Raw genomic sequence first — 24,208 nt, forward strand, 5'->3', positions numbered from 1 at the left:
CAGGTCCCTAGCTCCAGGACAGCCTTCTGCAGGAGATGTGGAGAAGGTTAGGGATGGGGCAACAGGCGCAGGATGCACCAAGAGCCTCTCATGCCGGCAGTGGGGCAGTTGGAGAGACATGGCAGCTGACGGAAGTCGTGGTCCCACATTTCACCAATACCCAGCCCTTGAAGCAGGCACACAGGGCACAACCCAGAAGCCAAAATTTGTCCTTGCAAACAGCGGTATAATTAGGAGCTTGCAGGAAAATAGCTTATTCCCAAGAAACCCCTGAGGAGCAGAAGGGCTTAAGCTCGCCATGACTCCCATTTTCAGTACCTCATTCAGCTGGCACAAACCCAGGTCTTCCCTGGTGCAAGTGGAAAAGAAATGAGTTTGCCAGCCTGTTTGCTTAGAAGAGTTGCAAGAGAATACATCTTGGTCTGTAAGAGCACGGGAGGAAGTCAGTGCTCGTGCTCTCCCGTTATCTGGCTCTTGCCAGACGCTGTCAGCAGCACTGTCCTGCAGGAGATCTGCAAAAGATGCTGCGGTTGCTTTAACTCTAAAAGTTTGCCTGGTGTGGTTGGCTTGATGCAAGGCTTCTCGCTCGGGGTGTGTGGGCGAGGGTTCGTGTGTGCGTGTTTACCCGTCCGGCGAGGAGAGCCGTTTGAATGGCTCCTCGGAAGGTTTGGATGCGGCTCACTGGAGCTCTGCAGGTTCCCCAAGGACTCTAATAATTGGTACATTTGGTTTGCTTTTCCTCATTATTTCTAAGTTTTCCAGCTCTAACGCCAAAGGAGCTTGTATTCTATGTAATTATTACTCAAAACTTTGAAAACATTAAGTAGGAAAAATAGGCCATTAAACAACTAAGAAGCAAAGTAACAAGTGTGAATTATGGCTCTGCCCTGTGGTTTGACTGTGATGGGTTTGTTCCACCCATGGAGAGATCCTGGAGAAGGGTAGGTTGAGTGGGTTGTTTTGCTTAATCTCTCTGCTGTCAGAGTTGCAGTCCCTGGAGAACGCGGATCTATAGAGAAATGTGCCTACCCTTTGAAAGGCGGCGCACATGCCCAGCTCCCAGCAAAGGACTTTTGTTCTGCTCTGATTTATACAGTTCTCCGGGGCAAAGAGAAGTGGCTGTCATGGTTGCAAGGATTACTCGCTACTGGAGGGAAGGGTGGACTATGCAAGAGTAATTTGTTCTCTTGACTAGGCATGGAAATCCCGCTCCCCCTTCCCCGGTCTCCGTCCCCCTGCCCCCCTGTCCCTCACCCACAAGGGGATGCTGGCTCCCAAGGTCCCGCGTGCCGCAGCTCTGCCCTGGGGCTAGCCAGAGCTGGCCCTGCTCCCTGCTGCCCGGGGCTCTGGGGAATGCTTGACGCGGGGTGATTCCCCTTCCCCTTGTGCTACTGGTCCCAGCAAATGATACCCAGAGGACACTCCTGCCCCATCCCAAGGGCTGAAAGGAGGATATCACGTCCGAGCATCTCACCCAGCACGGTGGATAACGGCTTGTCGCACCCGCTTAGACCAGTGCCCAAAGATGAAGTCCACCACCTCAGAGGCGGCTGCTTCTCCCCCATGACTCTGAAAGGGAATTTGGTGTGCCTAGCTCAGACATAACCCACACGGTTACTGAAACACAGCCTGTAAGGCGTGGGGGCTTTCGCCACCTTGTGCAAGCTCTCCATGACGAGCATCTTCTAAATGTACACACAATGCCGAGCACATTGGCGACACACAGTCCAGCTTGGGCTGAGGTTTCGAAGTGCTCTGTCAATGGGAGGAAAGCCTGTGGGGCCGCTCCCGGTGTAGGGATGTCCCGGGGGCTCCCAGAGGAGCCGAGCCCCTGTGGGTCCATGCCCACCCCGCAGAGCACTGAAGCCTCAGAGGGTTCAGTTTATCCATCTGCAGGTCACTTGCCAGCAACGACAACTCACTCGTTTCAGCGAAGGCCGTGACTTCACTTATCTGCTCCTGAGATTTTTCTGCTTGTTTGTTTTGTTTTCATCCTCCGAGGAGGAGGAGGGTGGTGCCTCCGCGCGCACAAGGCCAGCCACCTCTGAACCCCAGCACCAGAAGCCCTTTTCATGCTCTATAAATTTTATTGGAAAATCTGTTTCGCTCGGGGGGTTTTTATTTTTTTTTTTTCTCCCCCAGTAACGCACCATGAAAAGGCTCATTAAAAAGTGAGCTCCTCGTTCTGATTAATCCTTCCAAGCCGGCAGAGGTGACACATGCTAATGACATTTCCAGCCGGGCTGGTCCCCTGAGACGCCTGCTGCTATTGCAGTCCTGCCGAAGGAGACAGCGCGTTGGACATCGGAAAGGTTGCTCTTGGCTGCGGCAGTCATTTGTAGTGGAGAAACGCCTGCGGGAGCCAGGCAATTGCTGTCTCTCAGGCAGGCCTAGGAGACTCTGTTCTCCAGATGCATCTCATGGGTTGTCCTGCAGACGTAGGCTGTCGCCAGCCTCCGGAAGGGCTTGGGAAGACAAGGAATGCACATCCCTGGGGTCTGCGCAGATTCCCGCAGCACGTACCGAGCTGCTGGCTGAGGGCTTCTCCAAGGCACCGGAGCGCCTGTCTACACCAGGTTGTTTAGTTAACCTCAGACTGCTGCTTGGCCCCTGCCAAAGCTCTGATGTTCTTGGAAAACGCCAGGCTAACATGACACCTTTCCAAAACAACAGCTGACTTAACGAACCGGCCGGCCATTGCCTTAGCAGGCACGGAACCTCAGCAAGCGGGAGCAAGATGGATCTCCTTGGATCTCACGTCATTTGCCTGGGTTTCATGACAGGGAGGTCTACCTTTACTCCAAACCCGTCTCCACTACTTTCCTTTCAAGCCAAACCCCATTTCTTGTGAAGGTCCTGGGATGCAGGGTGCAGTTTAAATATTGTGAGAACCCAAAGCTGAAATATTATTCTGCCCCTTGCTGTTGGAACACAAAGATCTCTGTTCAGCTGGAGAAAGGAAGAACCAGGGATGTTCCCAGGCTGCGTCAAGAACATGCCTGGGGCCACCCAAGGTGTGCTGGATGGAGGGCAGACCCCGCTCAGGAGATGCCAAGAGCAGCCTGAGCTATGCTGACATTTCTCTGCTTGGACCCAACCCACAGTGACACAAGGCAGAAAACCATCAGAAGAAAGCTCTCGCATCCTGCCAGCTTCCCCTGCCCTTAGCAAACATCCAGTCCCTAACGCATGGAGCGTTTCACGTAAGCCTTGACATCTACCAGCGAGGTGTACCTGGCGCCGACTCCAAACGGCTTCGCTTTTCTCGGAGGGTCACGGCCATTGTGGCCAAGAAACATAAGGGCTCTGTAATGCTTCGCTGGGCCAGGAATAAAGTGAGTTTGTTGAAAGAAGGTTACCATGTTATATAAGTAAGAAAAGGGGAGTTGTATTTAAACTGGCACAGGGCGGTTGTTTTCACTTAAACAGAGCTATGCACAGAACGTGGCTCACGGCTTCTTCTTTGGTGAGGTCTTGTTCACTTTGGCCCAGGTGGCTCTGGGTCAGGGAGGCGAAGCTGCGGTCCGTCAGCAGGGGAGGCAGGGGAAGAGGAGAGGCACAAAGGGCAGAACAGAGCAGTCCAGGCTGCTGGAGCTGGGAACGCATCTGGCGTGAGCAAGCACGGCCCCTTGCCAGCTCCTGGGCTGCCGGCGCGGGGTCCAGCCAGGGCTGATGCAGCTGGCGTTGAGTCCAGCTGCTGCCCTGATGTTCTCCCTCCCCATCCCAGTCACTCCCAGCTTGGTACCTCAAGGGATGCCTTGAGGACAAGTCAAACTGGAGCATTCCCAGCACTGCCCTGGTATGGGTTTGAGCCAAATTCAGGCTCCAGCACAGAGAGGATGCTCTGGAGCCAATTTTACTACAACAGGGCTTTCACCGGTTGGAGGTGTCGGAACTGAGTAGGAGCTGGATGGGGAGGTGGCAGAGCATCCCTGGCTTGACTGCTCAGCACAGTGAGTCCTCGTACGCACGGCTGTGTGAGCAAGCACGAGGGCTGCTGCTGGCAGGGGGGCCGCACCGCCCAGCGTCGTGGGCAGCGGGAGGTGACCCCTAACACAGCGACGCACTAGAAGGGTGCGTAGAGCTCTTTTTCGGCTGCCACACTGAGGAGTTCCTGTGCCAGCAGGGCAGCTGCATGCAGCAGCAGCTGGATTTGTAGGGGGTGTGGCAGTTTATTATTATATTATGTGGCAGATTATTATTATATAAAACCAGTGAAGGATTATTGAGAGTTTACTGTCTACAATCTTTGTAGAAAACCTGAACTGAAGAAACAAGGCGTAAACACGATGCTTGGCATAGGGAATACGTTGCACTCATGCCGAGGGAACTATTTCTAAAAGCTCACTGTTTACCTTGAAATTGAGAAGAGACACACTGTCTCAGCAGATGGGTCAAGCTCCAAGCCACACGCCAATGTCTTTCAGATGAAGCCTTCAAGGTGTCTCCTGTTTATAGCCACGGACATGCGCTGCTGACCTAACCGGAGGTTTTAGAGTTAAGTGGGAATGTCACTAAGGCTGGAGGAAAAAAAAATCAGATTGAATTTTGCCAAAAAAAAAAGTGGTGAAAGGCACCAGTTGGGATGGGACAGGGGACTTTTTTCTTGATGTAGTTGAAAAAGGGTGCAAGAGCGCCGGCAGCTTTGCAGACAAACCCCTCAGGGCCATGGCGGGGTGTGGTGGACCTTTCCAACCTCTTCCTTTGGGGTCCTGGCACAGCGAGCTGTGAGATCCTTGCCTTCTTTATCTTGGGTGGCTGAACCAGCCCGTGTTAAAAGGAGATGAACATAATACAATAGAGTTCAACTTTGTTTCTGCGCTGTGCGGTTCATTCAGAGGGATTACAGGCGCTTTTCAGCCTGTTACCACCTGGAGAGGCGGATACAAGGGAGCGCTGGTTCGAATAGGCTACCCACCGAGCCGCCTTCATTCTGCCAGAGCCAAAGTTGCAGAAGGTTAAAAATGATCTGGGCAGGATCCAGGCCACACAATCGCCCAGAGCAGGGGGACGTGTTGGGTGTGCGAGGACGCTAACCGGCACTGCCTGGGTTTGTTAGAAAAGGGTTTGGAGTCCTCGGCTGCATCTCGCTGTGGCGAGGCTCTGGTTGGGATGCAGGCACAAGCCCGAGCTTAAGATCCCTCTAAAGGAAACCAACTCCTGCCTTTTTTAAGGAAAAGAGAGTTGCGTGAGGAGTAAGGTTGAAGGTTGATGCTGCTGAGTTAAAGACCTGTACGGTCAGGGGAATAAAGCTCTACCCCTGTTTCCTGATGTGGGTGTTATTATGGCTGAAGTGATGAATGCTGGAGGGCATCAGGGTGTAGGGTCAGTTGTTACGGACCATGTCTCGTCTCCATGCTGATGTGTCCCCAGCTGCAGTGTCTCTGTGGCTTACAAAGTGGGATGGAGTCACCCCAACAACCTCAGGGGGCGACTACTCCAATCCGCCTGTTGCTGGAGCCGACAGAGAGCATCCCAAAGGGCCATCACAGGGTGGAACTTGAAGTCTCCTTTCTTGTAGACCAGCTGAGCATCCCAGACCCATGTCCATCCTTCTCACCTCCAGCTATTCAGAAAGTAATGTTTTTTCCATCCAGGTGGAGCTTCAGTTTGAATAATGTTTATTTGGGGATGTTTTACCTGAAAGAGTAGGCTTTTGAGCTTATTAAAAATGTGAGCTGAGTGGTAGCAAATGCAAAGGTTGTTTTCCAGGGTTTATTGTTGATGAAGCCTCACTAGAAGCATGCATCCTGTGTCCTTAGGGTGATATGCTTGCAAAGTCCTTGCAGCTCCGAAACCCAGGGCAAACAAGATGGAAAGCAGGGCAAACAACACCACCTACCCCAGGGCTGAGGCTCCTTAGTCCTCACTCCCTTCAGAGAGGTCCCTAAGGAGATGTCCCATTTGGGGACAAGTCTATTGCTCGAGTCTCGTCTTGGGCGGGTGATGATGGATGGCAGCCGACTGCCTGCAGCGGAGGCAGGCTCTTCTTCCCCCCCTTAGCCAGGGTTGCGGTTTCACAGTCCTGAAGCCATTTCTCCTGCCCACGTGCTGCCGGCCACAGCCACGCAGACAACAGAGCCAGGACTGGAACCAGTGATAAATGACCCAGCAGAAGTTTAAACAAAAAGAAAAGAGACCAAAATCTTGTTTCTCAGCTGGGATGCTCTCCATGCAGCTGCCCAAACAGAGGGGAAAGGACCTGCCTGTGTCCATGCTGCTGCTGAAGAAGTACCCTCCATCACCCAGGAAGGTGCCAGGGGCATGGACAGGACTTCTATCTGGGGATGACCTATACGGGGACACTCGGGGTACCCCAAGCCCTCTGCCTATGGTGCCAGCACTGCACCCACAGCAGCCCGGTCTGTCTGCAGGAGCAGCTCCTAGGATGAGCTATGAGATTGGAGAGGTCTGCTGCTTGCCATCAATTGTAATCCAAGGAAAACTGCCCCAGAGACCAGCAGTTTGGGAGCCTGCCCAAGCAGCAGCCAGTCCCCAGGCAGAAACGTTCCCATCCCATCCTCAGGGAAGGGCTCTGAAGTTGCATTTGAAACATCATTTGAAAAACTCAATTCAACTCTGATTTTTTATGTCTCCCCTTTGCTGGCCAACACAGCTCAAAGGACCTCTCTCTTGCTGCCGGCTCCAGCGCTGCTCGCCCTGCACGCTGGCTGAAGGGAGGTGGGGAAGCGTCCCGGGAAGGGCTGGACGTGCGATGAGGCTGAGCTGTACCCAGAGCCCGGCTGATGGCACCGGTTCAGCTCTCACCCACAGACATCTCAGTGCAAGGCCACAGTAGATACTCCGATTTCAGATTACAAGTGTCAGTTTAGCTTAGCTTGTCAACAAAAGCAGTGATTAAATCCCTCTCACTTGCGCTCACCAAAATGGTGCAGCTGGAACAAATCTGCTTTGCTGGTTTCAAAAGGAGAGGAAGGGTTTTCTCCCTCGGGGGGAATGTGCTTGGCCATAGGTGAAGAAGACTTGAGCTCCTTTGGGGGGATGTCAGAGAGAGCTTTAGGCTGACTGTCCAAGCTTGGTTTTAAAAAGAGAAACATTTGTCCTGGTGAAGATATGTTTGTTTCTCTGCTTTTGATTGGAGGTTACCAGGTCTTTCAGGTAAAAACACGTTCATTTTCCAAGTGGAGCCAGCAACCATCCCGCTGCAGACTGCCAGGACCTCAGTCCAACACCCTGCATGGCAGCCAGGAAATGCTAAAGGGCCAAATTCAAGCCCACAAAAATGTAAAAGAGCTTCAGCCACCAGCACAAGGCGGAGCGTGGTGTCCGCTCTGCGTCTCAGCCCCTCCTTGCCATGCCACCCTTGCTAGGCCAGCGTTGGCTCCTGACCCCTCCCGCTCCTCGGGGTCTGACAGCAAGGTGATGCTTTGGCGGGTGTCACGGGTTATTTTCCTCATCTCAGCCCCGCAGTCCCTGTTGTTGTGGTTTTTGAAGACATTGTTTCCTAATGTAGGAACAACCCTTTAGGCCTTGAGCGTTCCCTGACATCAGCGCGAGCGCGGTGTGGGCCCGTCGGTTTACAAACATCTGGGTTCCTAGGAAATGCCGCGTATTCCTGCCGGTGCTCTGCTGTCTGTTAACGCTTATAAAATTATGTTTATTTCCTGCTGTGGGGATCAGGCTTCAGCTCAGGGTTATTTCCAGGGCTGTGGCAAGCTTTGTGCCAGAGATGCAAACCGTGGCAAACAAGTACTTAAAAGCCTTGTGTTCGGCCATGGGCAAACCACAGACACTTCAGAGGTTTGGCTTGGGAAACCGGTCGCCCGAAGGAAGGCAAAAGAAACCGATGTGCACAGGAGTGCCCTGAGCTGCTGGGTGTGGGGTGGAGATGGTTGTCCTGCTCGGCTCCGAGGCTGCGGCTGGTGGGGTGGTACCTGGCCCAGGCGGGACAGTGGCACCCATCACCCTTGGGGACACGGCTGGGCTTCCCTGGAGCGGTGGCTGGTGGTCCGTGTAGCAGCTGGCTCGGAAACCCAGCCAAAAAAACCTCTGTGGGAGGGATTTTGCACATCAGTCTCTGCTGCAGTCAGGCTTCTTGGAGCTAAAATGTGTCTGGGTCTCCCTGGGAGCTCCACGTTTTGTTTGGGGTGAGCAAAGGCGGAGGTAGGGGTTTACTTCAGGCAGCTCCAACTCATCGGGCTGGGGTGGGAAGGATGGGTTTCAGGCAGTCATTTCTGGGCTGGAGGGATCCCCTGTCCCGGGGCGTAGCTGTGCAGCCCTGCGCACCCGGGGAGGGGAGCTGAGAGTGGGCGAGCGCCTGCGGCTCAGGCCAAGCTGGAAACGGCAAAAGCTTTTCTATCCGGAGATGGGCTTGAGCTCAAGCTTGTTTCGTTTTTCTTGCCAAAGCATCTGTTGTCCTGCACACTTTCCTTCCCCCCTTCCCTCCGGGATTTCTGGCCATAGAAATATTTTATCTGATCCCCCTAGATCTCTCTTCGGTTGATTGTCTGTGGCTTGATTTCCCTTCTATGATTGCCTTGAGGCGGCTCTGGTTTTGCGGTGCCCTGTCGCAGCGGAAAACAAAAATGCTGCATTTCAGAAATGCCCAGATGGGTAATTCCAATGACCTCACAGGAAAATCAGTGTTTCTTTACAGCTCCATCACCACGACTCTGTGAGCAGCTCCAGCTGGTCCCAGGCTGCTTTAATCAATCGATAATTTGTGTGGCTGGAAAATGGCCCCTGTCTGGGTCGGGATCCCGCAGTCTCAGGGCCAGCGGGTCTGGGTCCTGTGACCATCGCTGCGGTCCAGCCTTGCAGGATTGCAAATTTGAAAATTGGGCTGTAACGGCTGGGAATGTGTGATGCCCAGAGAGGAGCCTGTTAAGCAGGAATGCTCATGAGGCTGCTGGAGCTGAGAAGACCTGACTGCTTCGGGGGCATGGTAGATTTTTTAGCTAGCCAAGGGCAGGATCAGATGTGCTGCCTTGGGAGGTAGCTGTGAGATGCATCATCTCACCCATCCTTAGCCAGCCAGTCCTGTCATGGCCATGTCACCATTACACGGTACTTTATGTTCAAGTCAGAGGTGGACATGGAAGAAGATCCCAAAATGCCCACTTCCCAGGTTAGACCTGGATTTAAATGCTGGTCTGCATCTGCACTAGTACTTTAAATCTCTGTCCCTCTGTAGCTTTGGGCTGTGGGTGGCACAGCTTGCTGCATGGAGGGGGACACGTCCAACCTCGAGGGTGGTACTGAAGGGCTTCAGGCCCCCCTTTCCCTTGCTGCCAAACCATAAGCCCTCCTTGGTCTGCACAGTTCAGCAGCAAGACATCTGGGAGGTCTCTGCTCCTGCTCACGCTGCGTACAGCCGGCTTGGACCATGAGGAACCCATTGCCCACACCAGAAATGCTCCTCAGCCCAAACAGCTCCCAGAGGCTTTGGGATGAAGGAGAAGCAGAGATGACCTCATGGACGGAGGCTTTGGGGGAAAAGGGAGCAGCTAAAGTTAGAAATGCTGGAGAAATCACTGCCATAGCAGGACCACAGCCCCAGTACTCAGGGTCCCCTCCTGAAGCACTCGGCATCCTCAGCCCCCAGCGAAGCCAAGGCATTTCCCATCTGCTGGGATCAGACCCTTCACTAACTATTTATTGTTATGGAAAGCCTCTCGCTGGGCCCTGTGAAGTCATTCAGGCTCGTTTTGTGGCCGTACTGGAATGCACTAACCAGGAGTTGTTTTGAGGTCAGAAAGGAATAAGTCTTGCAGACAATTGATGTTGTTATTAAAAACATCCACGAGAGAGAGGAGAAGGGGAGGGAGGTCCTCTTTCCTGTTTGGGAAATAGTTTCTCACTGCATCCATCAAGCAAAAGAATTCTGTATGAAAAATTAATTAAAAAAAAAAGTTTCCGGGGCACACGCGCCTGAAAATGAACCACAGCAGGATCAGAGGTTTGGCTCAGAGCAACGTCCAAGACTCAAAAGCAAAGGCCAGATTAAAACACAGGACTCCTCGCTCCCAGCCGGTTGCTGTAACTAGAGGAAATGCAGTTTCCTTAAAAGAAATGCAATCTCCTTTCTGCAGCACTCGGGCAGAATTCATGAACTCCAGCTGAAGCCTGGAGCAGGTCTCCCACCGAGACAGACTTGGTCTGAGCCTTTCACAGCAACTGGGACTGCAGGGAAGTGGGGATCGCTTTATAAAAGGAAGAAACCCTCCCCCGAAATGAAGAGATTAGGCCTGTCACCCTGCCTTCCACATCGTTAATCTTCCAGCCCGGGGCAAACGGCTTTTCCATCCTTGTCCCACAGCAATAAGATGTCACCCCAGGTGTGACCGAGGAAGGAGCTGCATCACGTGGCGCCGTCACGCTGTGGCCCCCCTCTCGCCATGAGAGCTAAGCCTGGCCTTCTGCACCATTAGCATGACGTGGTCCCCACCACAGGGCTGGCCTGTACCAGCTTTCCCCAATTTGCAGCCACAATGTGGGGTCATACATCCCATACTCTCCACTTGTGATGGAAAGGAGGAAGGGCAGTCTGAACACAAGCTGAGAAGTGTCCCTGGCAGGTTAGATATAAGTTATAGGCAGAACTTCATGGTATTTTTGGATGGGAATATGTTCATGGCTGACTTCAGGATTTATGGGGATGTGGTTCAATTCCTGCCTGTGCCCAGGCTGCCCTGTGTCCACGTGAGCACCTGATCACAGTCCCTCCTTGCTGGCACCGCAGGAATGGCCATGGACCAGCCTCAGATCCAGGATGGAATTAAGCCTTCTCTCACGGTGGTGGGATGGGCAATCCTCTGGCTCGAGTGGCACAAGCCCATCTCAGACCATCCGCTTGGCCATTGCCAACGTTGCCTCTCTGACCCATGGTTTCCCCGGATGCCTACGCGTCTGCAGCCCTCATTTGAAACATCCAGATCTGCGGACTGTGCCAGGGGCAGTCTGAGCTGTGGAGCTAATTGCCCGTGATAAGCTAATTAAAGGGTTCTGATAAAATCTGCCTGGCAGGCGCAGGAGCAGGGGCAGGGGCGGCTGCTGGGACACCCAGGGCTCTGTTAGACCCCCGATGCTGACCCACCTCCTCCTCCCCTGCCCTCAAGAGCTTGTCAACACCTTTGCTTGGACCTGGGCCATCTGGTTATCACTGCTCAGTTCCTCCTCTGCCCCTGGGAGGTTTTTAGCAGTGACTCTGGGGTTACAGACATGAGCGCTAGATGCTGGCAGAGGCTTCATAGTGACAGTCCAGTGGAGAGCAGAGAGCTTGGAAAGTGTGGGTGATGTGGTGTTAGGAAAGGGGAGACCTCAGCATCCTCCTCCCACCCCCAGGGAACCCACTGCCAGGCACATCCAGTCCTCAAGTCTTGGCTAAAATGAAAATCAAAGAATTTCCACAGCCGAAAACGGCCTTTGCCGCCCCGAAGCACGTGCAGCTTTGTGTGTTCAGATGTTCACGTTAAGCTCTTCTCCAAAGTCCTGCCCAGTTGCCATGAATGCTGTCACGTCTGGGGATTAACCATTCTCTCCAAACAGTTCTAGTCTTTCCTGACCCCCCTGCCTGGGTGAAAGGAGCGGCGAGGGCCAGGCTGGCCAAGGCAGCGTCCCGGAGCTGCGGTGTCTGTGGGAGGTTCACCCCAGCAGAAAAGCTGGGAAATCCTTGTGTTTGACTGGCTTTGATCTGGGTTAAATCCCTCAGAGAGAAACAGAGGAAAGAGCCCCAGGAAGGCTGGGGCTGTGTGTTTTGACTTCACACCATCAAAGTTTGCCCTAAGCGACCCTTAAAAGCGTGCAGGTAGCCGCGGGCTCTGGGCTGGGCAGTGAAGCGCTGCTGCGTTTCCAGGTGCATTGTCCTCGCCCGAGGCGGGCTGTAGGGCCAGATTTGGTGGCTTTCCTTCAGGACTGAGTAGTTGTCTGCTTCATCCTTAGTGACATTGGGTCAGTGGGATCGCTCCCAGCCCCACACCACCTCAGGGCTGGGCTGAGCTGGGCAGAGCCAGGAGAGAAGCACCCTTCATGGAGTTCTGGTGCTGGCAGAGTGTGTCCAGACCCATGCACCTTGTCCTGCACCACCAAGCGTTTTTGCCATCCGTGCCCTCAGGACTATGCTCAATCACTGGTTTAAGATAGAGGAGAATTGTCTTGAAGTCCCTGCCCTACATTACCCAATAGATCCCATGGTCCCAAAGATTCTTGTATTTCCAGCTCATCAATTCTTTCTGTAACAATAAACCTTCCCTAACACTACAAACTTCCCGTGCTTGCTGTCACCATTTATAACAGTGGATGGCAGCTGCTTGTGAGGATGAGCACAAGCAGATCATGAGGCTCCTTGAGGAGCTGATCCTTAGTTGGCATCTAAGGAGCTGCAGGGCTGCTGAGCAATCAGGGAATAGCCCATCACGTACAGCAGCCCAGCCCCATCTCTGGGGTGAGATTTCAGGAGAAATAACATATCCCATGGCAATCAGAGGGAAAGTGAGGAGATGGAATACCATGTTCCAGATGGATGTGTGTGCGAGACAGCCAAGCTGACAGCCCATCACTTGCAGAGGGTGGGATATGACCTTTGCGTGTTCGCAGGTGCCGGGCTCCTGATGTTAAACATTGCAGGACTGAGTATCCTGGTTCCATTCACGTGTGGGATCGCAGTGCTGCCTTCCACAGAGACCTTCGCAGCGCGCAGAGGATGCTGCGCTCATCCCCCTCAGCCACCCGCCCTCCCCGATTGAGTAGAGCCCAGGCAGCAATCAACATTTTTACCCAGAGCCTGTTACAGAAAACCATTAACAGTAGCACTTCTCCCCTGATAAGGAAGGATAAGCCTGTCAGCTTTTGATAAAACCGCAATTTCCAGGAAAACAAAACACACCAGTGCCTTGCAGGGGAGTCCCGGGACTGCCCAGCCTGGAAAAGCCTCCGTCCCACAGCCATGGGGGTAGCAGGGCAGACAAGCTTGTCCCAACACCTTGTCGAAATACTTTCATGTCCATGCCAATGATAACGCTGAGTGGGAGGTCAGGCACATAAGCTGGAGTTTTCCTTCTCTCTCAAATCCCCCGATAACGTCCCGGCGATAAGATAGCTCTGTTTGCCCGGCTCAGCCGTGGCCACAAAGGAGAGCTTTGTCCACAGCCTGGAAGGTGCGAATATCGCTGAGCAAACACAGGCATCCTCGGCTTTTCACACCTGCGTGGCGTTTCGAAAGCCAGTCCAGAGCCGGTACGGGGTCCAGGTTACTGTGGGGCGAGTGGTGGATGCTTGCCCCATCAAATTCTGGGATTCATGCTCAGGACCATGTGGTTGCAGCGTTAGCTCAGGTTTTGGAAGACTTGGAAGTGGAATAAAAATCCATCTCTGATGAGGTGGTCTCTTATCTAGACCTGTGTGTCCTGTTCGACACAGCCAGGGCTTTGCACTTGAGGATGGCATGGGCAGAGATGAGGTTTTTTGCTCCTCCTGCTCTGGTCCCCAGGCTGGAAAGGAGCACTGTGCTGGGGAGCATCTCCTCTCCGGAGAAAGAGCCGCCCAGCAAATGCGCCCGAGCCCAGGCTGTGTGGCACAGAGCAGGGACTCTCACGTGGCCGTGGCCAGCCTCTCCACAGCAGCGCGGAAGCTTGGCCCCGCTCTGCCGAGTGGAAACGAACGCGCTGAGCTGCCAACTGCTCCCCTGAGCCAGCTCGGCCTCGGAGAGAAACCAAAACGCTTCCCAAGAGCCGTCATCTGTCAAGCTTGTGTGACTGTCTGGCACGTGAAGTGGCCAAGCTGAGGTTTGTAATTCATGGGGAAGGGGAGGAGCCCACTGCAAGTGCTCCCAAAGCCACCCTGTGCTCCATCTCCCAGTGCGAGGCAGGGACCAGCGCAGCATCTGCAGGCGCAGGGAGGACCATCTCCCCAAAATGTCCACAATGTGGGACAAAATGGAGGGGATCATCCCTTTGGAGAGACCCTCTTCCTGGGTCTCTTGTCCATGCTGTAACACGGCAGCTCCGCCTGTCGCTCGTGGGAGCTGCCTGCAGGGCAACGCCCTTTTCCCCGCTGTCTTCTGGGCAAGCATCCACTTTTCCCTGCTGGCACAGGGGCACGGGGGTCTGGAGGGGTGTAACTGCATGGATGCAGGCTGGGGTGATGAGGTGATGGGATCCTGGCAGGAACGAGGGAAGGCAGAATCAAACCCATGACCAAGGAGGGACAAGAGGGTCATTCAAAGGAGAAATTGGTGCTGACTCAGCCTCCAAAGGGAAATCCTGCTTGAGCTGGTCTTTGGAAAGGTGTTTCTGGTACAGAGGCACAGGGCCCTGGGCTCCGTGTCACCTGGGAGAGGATGCTGCTGGATTTGGTGGTAGATGACCAGCCACGAGTTGTGCACGGCCTCATGATGGGCTCTGACAGCCACCCCGTAGCTCCCAGCTGCAGGGTCCCTCGAGCAGCGGGTCCGACTGGGGCCAGATTAACAATTCCCCTGGCCCTGCTCCAGACAAGATTGGGAAATGATCTAGGGTTAAAAAAACACAACGGGTTCCTGGACATTCTTTGTTTGTTTTTAAACTAGAGCCCGGTGCAGTCCAGCCTCACAGGCAGTTGGATGAACACAACCGGAGAGGCAGCGACGGGGCATACGCATGGCATTGTTTTGAGCTGGGCCTACCCGAGAGGAATCACAGCCCGGGCCAGTTTGAAACCGCTTTGCTTTGCTTTCACCCCTCGGCTCTCTGGGAACCATGGCCAAGTTTCCTGGCTCCCTGGGGTGGCAATGGAAGCGGAGCTAAGGCTGTTTGTATGCCTAAGGCTGTTTGTATCCCCGGTCTTTTCAGGCCGAGCAGTTTTAATACAGATTTTTAAATCTTTTGTCTCTTCACTGGGTTGGTTGCATTATGAGGCCTTTTGCATTTTGAGTAACCTTTACTCTGAATGTGCCAATTCTTTCAGTGTCTGTTTCTGCTGCGACATTAACCTTCAAGTGGCCAATACACTCCTGCATCAGAAATGTAGGAAAACTGACAGGAAAATGTCCTGGACTGGGGCAATGATGGCCTGTGCACTGGGTGTGCTGGCCATCACTTTGAGTGATGCTCACATCCCCGTTACCACGTCCCCCCCTTTTGAGCTGCAGGACTCTGATTTTAAGACAGAAACACAGAAGTGTTGATGAGATCTCACACTGGGGGAATGGGATTTTGACTGGGGCACCTTGAAAAGCATCCCATCAGCCTGCAGCTGTTCATAACCACCCGGAGATTTTAGCAGGGCGGATGGGTAGGAGGTGGCATGGGGTAGAGAGAGGAGAAAGGTTTTCTCGCCCAGTCCCACAACCCCCGCAGCGCCGGGAGCAAAGCTGCTGCTGAGATCTGCACCAGATAAGAGGAAACCACAAGGCCAGAGCCTAAGTGGATAAATTGTTCCCAAGTGGATTTCCCTCGGATTCTAAATAAACATCGCCTCTTAACAAGCACCTCGGAGCTGGGCTCGGGTGGGCAGCGCAAGGGCTGGCTGTGGGCTTTCTCTGATAACCCATGGGTTGTCGGGTGAGCTCTCCGGTGAGCTCCTGCCTTCCGATGGCATCTGGATGAATTAGGGGATTATAAACAGTTCATTTTAAAGTATTTACAACCTCAGGAGGCTGGATTTGTATGGTGCTACTAAATAAAGGAAGCCGATGACAGCCTAATATCATCTCCCAGATCGAAATAAAGAGTTTGCTCTTTGACTTTTCCTTTCTCAAAAAAAAAAAAAAATTAATTAAGCCTTTTCCAGGCTGAAGCTGATCGGCAAACTTCCTGTACAATACCTGATTTGCAGAGAAAATCTCCTGGTCAAATCCCACAGCTACCAAAAAAAAGGGAGTTCTTGCTAGATCACCTTGGATGCACCTGCCAGTATCACTGCTTTACTGGCCATGCTGGAGCCTGAGTGTGGGTGCAGTTTCGGAGCAGGACAGGAGAGCCTGGCGCACAGCCTGCCCATGTCCCTCCCAGCCGCAGGTCAGCCTCCAGAGGTCCACCTGGAGCTCCCATCGCACCCCTCAGAGGTGGTTCCTCCAGTCCCTGTTGAGGCAGACTCGTGGTATAGACTACAAGGCTGAAGCCTTCATCTCCAGAGTGCTCTAGAGGGAACAAGATTCCACTCCTGTCTCTGCTGAAGAGCAGCAGATGCCCTCTCCCAGCACACTTGCTGGAGGGAAGCAAGGAAAATTTGCAGCCCATTTCCGGGCACTTTGAGTACAACCGTATGTGCTGCAGCAGGGCTAGGCTTGCTTTGTGATTTGCATCCTATATTGAGTAAGACTGCTTTTGTAGTGGGATAAAATGCCTTGGGAGGGTGAGAGGCTGCCATAAATCTCAAGGTTTCAGTGCAACACGATAGGCTCACAGGTTTCTCATCCATCCTCATTGCCTGTTGATAGGCAGTCAGCTGCCTGGTGGCTTTGAAGGAGCCATCGCAGGTCACCAGAGATGTCCTGGAGGGTTCAAGGCAGGAATACACAAATCAGTCGGGCTTCGCTGGCTGTGAGCAGCTGTTTGCCACGTGTGCCGGCTAGCAATGGGGAGATGTCCACTGCTCAGAGATCGTTAAAGTCTGGTTCATAATCTGAACATCTCAGAGCTGTAAATCTCCCAGGAATAAGTCTTGCTTTGGTCCTCTGATGCTTCCTGCAGAGCCAGAACTATAACGTGGACAGCCCGGAAATACCTAGTGAGGTTTCGGTGCTCCAGTCCAATCTGGAACTAATAAATGCGGAAGCAGTTATGAAAATATTTCCCTCCCTGAAATTAGTAAAAACATATATCAGACGGCAGTCAGACAGGTTTGTGTCACAGGTTAAGTCACTGTTGGAACCACCTTGGAGGGTCGGACAGGCAGACACAGTCCCTGGTTTGCAGCAGGGTTTTTATGTTGTTGGGAAGAGCTTTGGTCTCATAGCACTGGAGAAAAGTTGATAATTGTGAGTGTCGACAAAGTGACCTTCAGTTGCTGATCTGATGGGACCTGTTCTTTCCTCTTTTGGGTTTGATCTATGAGTATCTCTAGGCTTTCTCCCTGTATCTGTTCTCAAAACCACATGCCAGAGACCACATACTGGTCATTGGCTTTGCCAAGCTGTCTGCTGCCCAGTTTGGAGGGCCAGTACTTGAGCCGGCTACGGGTGCTGATGGACAACTGGTTTACCATGGATGCGCCTGGTTTACCCCTACTCTTTGCTGGGGTGAGAGCAATCCCTAAAACACATTCATGGGTTGAATCCGTCAAGCTCTGCTGTTTAGTATTTACATCTCCTACCCTCTTCCTAGCAGCTGCTGAAGGTTCCCCCTTCCTGCTGATGGGCCTGCCCACGACCATCGCTGTTGGGGAGGTCTGACGTGTGGAGGTGAATCTCAGACCAAATGCGGGAGGGAGCACTGCAGCTTGGCGCTGCCTCACTCTGCACCCGAGGGGCCACCAGCTCTACAGGCTTGGTTTTAGGCTTGGTTTGGCCAATTCAAGTAAGATCTTCAAGGAATTTAGCTGCGAAACTCTATCAAACTCTGTCTGAACTTGTCCCCCATTTATCAGTGACTTCAGTTTGAGCAGCTCTTCTTAGAGACAGCAAAAGACACATCCCTACTAGGGAGCAATGTTTTTCTTTTTAAGCCTTGGCTTCAAATACAAGGGCAATAATTTTCTTTAAGGAAAGAAATCCCCAAATTTGTTAGCATTGGCACAACACTGTATTTTTCACTAGCCTTGTTTCTCATTAGGAGCTGAATCATTTTAGTAGGAATTTTTCCAGAAATATTCAGCCTGAGTCAGACACCCGGTCTCTAACATTTCAGCCCAAACAGTGAGTTTGGCATTTTTTTATGTGAAAGAAAATGAGGGTCTTAGCATTGGAAATCTCAGGCAGGCATAAATGTTGCTGTTCCCAACTTGGGCTTCAGTATTGCAGAGCGTTGTTACAGTTTGCAGAACCAGTGTTGACAGGGGAACATCTCCAGTAACTCCCGGTCCCTGGGGCACATGGGGGTTTGGGAGTTGGGCAGAGTGGGAAGTGAAGGGCACTTGGAGTGTGGAGCATCCCCAGGGAACCCTTGGGTCACTCTGATGCCGTCTTTTCTAGAGCTTTTCCGCAGAATTGCCATTCCTTAGGTTTTTCACGTATGGAAAAGTCTTCTGCTCCCCAACCCCTTCTTGTGCCACCGGGAAGATTTTCTCAGCACGTTTCTCCCCAGGACCCCTCTCTCCTGCTTCGCCTGCATTTGCAGTTTGGCCTTTCCTTGTTCCCACGGGTGTTTCTTGCGGGTGGAGAGGGGCAAGAGGCATTTGGCCTTGTGTGGAGCCGGTCAGAGTGCAAGGGGCTGCCCAAAAAACCTTCAGTCCCAGAGGTGGGGGTGGTCCTGGGATGCATCAGAAGGGAGATGGAGTTTTTCTTTCCCCATCACCAGCGCACGCTTGCTTTAGCTTCAAGCCAGGTTTGTGGCTCGGGTTTCACGGGCGATGCCAGCCATAGCTGCATATTTTGTGGTGCGCCCTCACACTTCCCTCCGTCTCTTCGCTTCGACTGTCAGGAAAACCTGGGGCCTGGCGCAGACCCTGCGTCTCCCTGTTGCAGCCACAACACCCCGATGGATTTCCCCTTTGGTGTATTAGCTCCAGCAAACCAAACCAATTTCCGATCCTCCTCCTTACTCAGACTTAACAGTGCACACAAATGAATTTTCCTGAGCAAACGTTTTTGTTTCGTGTCGGCCAACTGGGTCTGCGGTGGGTGGCACCGAGCCACACGGGAGGGCACGGGGCTGCCTGCCCTGCGAGCAGAGCTGGATCCGGCTGCTCAGTCCAAGCTCCCGGGGCCATGCACGCTGGCTGTGCCGTGGAGGACTTCACTGCTGCCATGGTCTGTGTTCATCCATGCTTTGCCACACAGACAGAAACCCCCCTCCCCAGCTGTGGGGCAGTGTCCATGCCCCACAGGGGACATCCCTGAAGGAACACACCACCTGGGGTCACTCACTGGGCACAGCCCCGGCAGCCCAACACACCACAGCCCATGCTGGACTGGAGGGGTCCAGCAGCACACGGCAGTGGGGAAGCTTGTCCAGCAGCTCCAGGGTCAGGCCCAGCTGCTCCAAAACCTCAAACCAGCTAGCAGCAGGTTTGAAGGGACACGATGCCAACCAGGAATACCCAGCTGTCTCCACAGAGGCTTTCTCTTTACCTCCCAGTCCAGCAAGCAGAGAGGTCTCCACTGTCTCTGGCTGCTCCATCTCCGTTGTGCCCTCTCTTGGATTCAAGGGTGGCTGTTTCCTTGACCAATATGGCCCTCAAAAATAATATCCCTGCAGATATCAGATTAGATATTAGGAAACAATTTTTTACACTGAGGGTGGTGGAACCCTGGCCCAGGTTGCCCAAAGAGGTGGTGGATGCCCCATCCCTGAAAACATTCAAGGCCAGGTTGGCCGGGGCTCTGAGTAACCTGATCTGGTTGGAGATGTCCCTGCTCCTGGCAGCGGGGTTGGACTGGGTGGGCTTTAAAGTTCCCTTACAACCCAAACCATTCTATGATTCTATGATATCTCCAGGGTCCCCTGGGAGCAAAGCCCCTCCCCAGATGGGCACAGGCAGGGTGCCCCTCTCTGCGGCCAGGACGATGCACGCGAGGCTTGCTGCTGCAGAAGGGAAATAATGGCTCAGGCTGAGCTAGCAATTTTCTGGCAAAATAACTGATCTGGGAAAAGGACAATTTTAAGGAGACAGAGGCTATTCATAAATTCAAGTCAAACTTAGAGATTACTTTCAGCTCCTGGCTGCTTCTATCCTCCCCTTTCCCTTCCCCCCTTCCCTGAATTATTGTTTGCAAAAATTAAAACAAAATGGTTTTGGGTTTTCATTTGTTTAAAAAGCAATTTGCATTTTGAAAATTGCCAAAATATAAGTTTTGGAAGGGTGGGGTCTTTTGAAAGGGCAGCATTGTCATTGCTGAATGAAAAGAGTGGAGAGGAATGCGTCCTGGGAGATGCAGGGCGCTGGGACGCAGGGCCCGGGGGACGCGGCAGCAGCACAAAAGACCACAACCATGGCTCCAACCGCACAGCTCCAGCCTGCGCTTCCCATTCACATATCTCCTTTCATTCTCCCAAATGGAAAATCCTGCCCGCCTTGACCTTCTTCGATAGATTCATTTGACCAAGTCACTATTTTGAATGCAGAGATGCTTCTGCTGTAGTTTCTTCAGTCGGCCTCAAACCACAGCTTCCCTCTTTTCCACTCTGACCTTCTCCAGGTTTCTGAACATCTGCGTTTAAGTGATATCTGGTTTTTCATATCAGAGTCTGGCATCCCAGGTAGAGACTGTTTGATGAAGCTCTGTACATCTGTGCGCAATAAAGTCAGCGAACAAAAGGTTTGTGAGGTCCTTGGCGAAATAAGAGAAAGAAGAGAGCAGGAGACAGCAGCACTGAGCTTAGTGGAGCAACTGAAGCCAAAATCTTTCATGGGAGAGATCTCAGCACTTGGCACATGTTTTGTCCAGAGCTGGGTCTACGCTGGGTCTGCAGCCTGTGGAGAGGTGTCTTCTCCACCGGGCGAAAAACAAAGAGTGGGAAGCGTGGGTGATGCCAATATCGTGAGGTGATTTTTATTACAGCCGGCGAAGGCGTTCATAGAAAGAAAAGATGGGTTGCTAAAGAGCTGCGTTCTGTGGCAGAGAAATGCAAACCAAGAAGCACTGGCTGGAAATTAAAGCCAGGCCAACTCATGTTAGGAAAGAGGCAAAATGCTTTAGCACAGTGGGGGATGAACCACCCGGCTGAGGGAGCGGGTGGGCGGGAGCTGTTTCCTGAGAGCCTCTGCCCAGGAAAAACGCAACCAGTTGAATTGCATGCCCTGCCCGTGGCACCCGGGGACCGCGCACGGACTGGGAGCTGGGTCCAGAGGCATCACGACCCAGTGCTGGGTCTCTGTTGGTCCTAACATCCAACTCCCAGCAACACTGGTGTGCCTGGGTGTTGCCCACTCCCAGCATCTCCAGACTCCCACCACTGATTTTTTCCAAGGCTGTAGCACCAGCATACTGGATCCCATCACAATGTGTCCCAGCCTTGTCCTCAGCAAGGGCTTTGTGATGTCTGGATGGGTCATTTACTGCATTGCCCTAATTCCTCCATCTCTACGTGCTATTGTCAGGAAAAAAAGAGGATGGCTGTTTTCCTTCAGTCAGACCAAGCCTCTCCTGCCAGGCATCTGTAAGCACATCGAGCTACAGATGGAGCTGGCAGCTAGCTCTGGCTGGTGGTCAGTGGGGCACAGCGCTGGCTGTGCAGGACCCAGTCACTCAAGAGACAGTAATTTCACTCTAAACCACGCTCCTTGGGTCAGTTTGGCCCCTTCTGTCTGCACAAACAGGTGGATCGGGAGGAGGAGGATGATGGAAAGGCACTCGTGTGCATGGGGTTCAGAGGCAGTCAGTGCCCAGCAGACACCCTCAGTGCTCCGGAAGTGCGGGTGAAAGGAGGACACAGAGCCAAGGCCAAGCTGATGGAGCCAAAAAACTGCTGACAAGTCATGGTGGAGGGATGGCCATTGCTCCCTTGGCTGCTTTAGGTGCTTGCAGGGAGCTCGCAGGGAGGCCAAGCGTGGGGATGCTGGGCATGGATTGTCCATGGATTGTCCCACCCTCACCTCCTCCTGGCTCATTCACTCCCTCCTAGAAGGGCTAATATCCCAAGGCGTATGCAATCTTCAGGTCCTTTGCTCTGGATGAGAACAGGGACGGCTGTTTTGGGAAGCTCCTCGCAACATCTTGTGCGGTTCAGCTTCTCCCCTCCTCCGGGCACTGGATTTTCTCATCCCCGTAAGAACAATTTGAAATTGATCCCAGGAGCTGGGCTGTGAGCAGCTCTGCACACCCTGCTTATTCCCCAACATTCCAGCGGAGCTCTGGCCTGGTGGGATGAGCAGAAATATTTGCAAAGATCTTGAGAAAATCCCAGGAGTTCTGCTTCCTGGCTTTGCAAAAACATTTCTGCTTATCAAGCAACCCAAAGTAATGCAAAGATTTTCGCTCACTCTTCGGGTGAGCTCAGCTTTGAATTTCCAAAAGGGATTTGCCAATGCAATCTTGCAAAATGCTCAAGCACCACATCCAGCTCTCCTAAAAGACAAGGTTTAGGAGAAGATGAGCTTTCATGGTTTTTAGGAAATGCACATTTCTGCCAGCTTCAAGGAAGAACTAGGTCTTCTGTGAGGCCTCAGGAGAAACCTCTCCTCATGTTGGTCAACAGGGACTGAATCTTGTGGTTTGCAGTACCAAAGGCAGAGCCGCCAGTGAGTCTCAAGGCTTTGAACAACAGAGATGTCCCTGCGTGGTCACAGGCTATAGCAGAGGTGACAGAACCTTGGACTGAGGGCCTTACATCTTTTTCTCCTCTGGTTGAGCTGAGTCCTGAGGCCGGTGCTGTTGATGCAGGTGTTGCCTCGATGGCTAGCTACAGCCAAGAGGACATCGTTCGTGTTGCAGCCCTGGTGCCCCTCTTGGCTGGTCCATGCCTTGGGGAGGGCTCTGCCCTGAACAGAGGAACCAACCCTCAGCCTTGTGCCTCCTGCACGCCCAGGAAAAGGGTTTGGTCTCAGCATATCCATTGCCTTTCTGTAAAACAAGGATTGAGCCTTTACAAACACCACCACCTCCTTCCCGAAAGCTCAGCTCATGAGTTCTGCAGGGCAAGAATCACCTCTAGTCCCAAATTTGTACTGTGCTGACTGGCGCGGAGCTGTTGTGTGCAAAACGCCGTGAGAAAAGGAGAACACCATGGCTGAGTGGCTGCTGGGGTGCTCCTCGCAGAGCACAAAGCACTCTTCCCGAGATTAAGATGGAAGGGGAAAAGCCTTCCAGAGGGGGGATGCAGAAAGCACCCGCTGCGTGCTCCTGTGTTTCTTTTAGGTGCAAACAAGCTGTTTGCAGTCCACTTGCAGCATCACTAAATGTGTCTGTGGGACCATCCGATCTCCCTGATGGTCCTCTCCTGTTTCAGGAGATGACAAATGCACCCGCAGGCTGGTGGGCTCATCTAGGGAGAGGCAAACCGCAGTTCAAAGTCGTGGCCCCGCTCGGCGTTAGGAATCTCACTTTCCCACGGCGGGCAAACCGCTCTCGGACCGCTCTTCTCGTCATTAGCACGTTGGCGGCTGCTTCTGCTGCTTTGCCAGCATTTGGGTCTGGTGGGGACATGAGGTTGGGCCTCACCACGCCAGCCAGAGGAATTCAGATTGCAAAGTGCTGAGAGAGCCATCTCCATCCCGCTGGTAGGACATGTCCAGAGGATTTTGCTCTCCCTTTTTCTTTCACTTCGTGAGTTAGCTGGGGATTGTTCCCAATAAATAATCCGGAACCGCATTGTGATTTTCTGGGCTGAAATTTGATAATTAAGCAAATACAGCCTGTCTTTGTCTTGGGCAAGCACCATAAGGTAAACAGGAAGGAATGAGGGATTAAGACATCTCTGCTCTAAAGGAAGGTGACAAGCCCAAAGCTGTGACACCTTCGCGCCGAGCTGAGAGGCCCAGCTGTGGGTTGGCATTGCACAGCTGCATTGTTTGGGGGCGAAGAGCAAATAAAAGCAAAGGGAAAAGAAAACAAGCTATAAAATTCTCAGCAAAGCACAGAGCCCCAGCGACTGCCTCTTGATGTTACCTTGACAGCTCTGGGGAGAGGCAGGCGAGGGGTCGAGCTTTTGAAGTGCTTAGGTTGTCCTTTGCGAGGGCTCCCTGTTAAAAGAGCCCCGGTGTTGACATTAGGCTGCATATGGTGGAGAAATTGGGCATCTCTCGGCAGGTTCCATCACAGCACATGCCATCAAAGCAGAGTATTTGACTGGCCCCGTCGCAGCGGCGGGATGAAGGGTACGGAGGCAGAGGTGGGGCATGTGACAGAGCCTTTGCTACGGGTACCAAGCACGTGACGGAATGCGGGGAAAGGGGCTAGTGAGGAAGATCTTGAAACGATACATAGAGCTCAACCACGCACGTAAGAGTGGGAATACTGGGAAGATCAGAGAGGAGATGTTGGAAACCCCTTTACCCCGGGGACAGATGGAGGGAGATCCCAGGGTGTTGGGAAGCGAGGTGTGAGGTGTTTCGCAGTGGTTTTTGGGGGGGATTTGCACTGAGCACCATACGAAGCACCATGGTGCGAGAGCAAAGGAGAAGGGGACAAGCAGGGCTCGCACAAAGTGCTTGTGACAAAGCTGGAGGAGCAGCT

General features: G+C 53.0%; 1 protein-coding gene across 1 annotated transcript in view; it reads left to right on the forward strand.

The window, feature by feature from the left end:
- NTN1 (netrin 1) overlaps window positions 1–24,208 on the forward strand; it is a 93,761-nt gene that overhangs the window by 25,978 nt on the left and 43,575 nt on the right. The gene's annotated exons all lie outside the window — the stretch shown is intronic.

Source organism: Chlamydotis macqueenii, chromosome 18 (genome assembly GCF_036417535.1).
Source record: "Chlamydotis macqueenii isolate bChlMac1 chromosome 18, bChlMac1.mat, whole genome shotgun sequence".
NCBI lineage: Eukaryota > Metazoa > Chordata > Aves > Otidiformes > Otididae > Chlamydotis > Chlamydotis macqueenii.